Source organism: Cyprinodon variegatus, unplaced genomic scaffold (assembly GCF_000732505.1).
Source record: "Cyprinodon variegatus isolate N-32 unplaced genomic scaffold, C_variegatus-1.0 Scaffold1027, whole genome shotgun sequence".
Classification (NCBI taxonomy): domain Eukaryota; kingdom Metazoa; phylum Chordata; class Actinopteri; order Cyprinodontiformes; family Cyprinodontidae; genus Cyprinodon; species Cyprinodon variegatus.
The window spans coordinates 192,001-192,900 of record NW_015151480.1 but is presented as its reverse complement, the minus strand read 5'-3'; positions in this window follow the sequence as shown (position 1 = coordinate 192,900).

Sequence of the window (900 nt, the reverse complement as noted above, 5' to 3'; positions counted from 1 at the left end):
CTTAGCCCCTGGTATTTCTCTAGTTTTTCATTTTCTTTTTTCCTGATGTTGCAGTCACTTGGTATTGCTATGTCAACCACAACGGCTTTCCTCTGCTTTTTTTCCACCACCGCAATGCCCAATTGGTTTGCCATTATCATTCGGTCTGTCTGTACCTGGAAGTCCCACAGGATCTTGGCTCGGTCATTCTCTACCATCTTTGGAGGTGTTTCCCACTTTGACCGTGGGGGTTTCTATCCCATATTCTGCACAGATGTTCCTGTACACTATTCCAAACACTTGGTTATGGCGCTCCATGTAAGTTTCCCTGCCAGCATCTTATACTCTGCAGTTATGTGCTGGATTGTCTCGGGGGCCTCTTTGCACAGTCTGCACCTGGGGTCTTGTCTGGTATGATAGATTTGGGCCTCTATTGCTCTGGTGCTTAGGGCCTACTCCTGTGCAGCCATAATGAGTGCCTCTGTGCTGTCCTTCAGTCTGGCTTTGTCTAGCCATTGGTAGGATTTCCTGATATCTGCCATGTAGATTATGTTTTTTGGTGGTACATCTCATTTAGGGGCTTATCCTCCCATGACAGAGTCTCTGGAATGTCATCTACTGTTCCACATTGTCTGACACATTCACTGAGGATGTCGTTTGTTGGAGCCCTGTCCTTGATGTACTTATGGATCTTGGATGTTTCATCCTGGATAGTAGCTCTTACGCTCATTAGTCCTCGGACTCCTTCCTTAAGCCTGGCATACAGTCTCAGGGTGCTGGATTTGGGGTGGTACCCTTCGTGAATGGTTAGGAGCTTTCGTGTCTTAACATCTGTGGCCTGTACCTCCTCCTTTGGCCAGCTTATTATTCCTGCATGTTATCTGATTACTGGCAGAGTGTAGCTATTTATTACCCCAGACT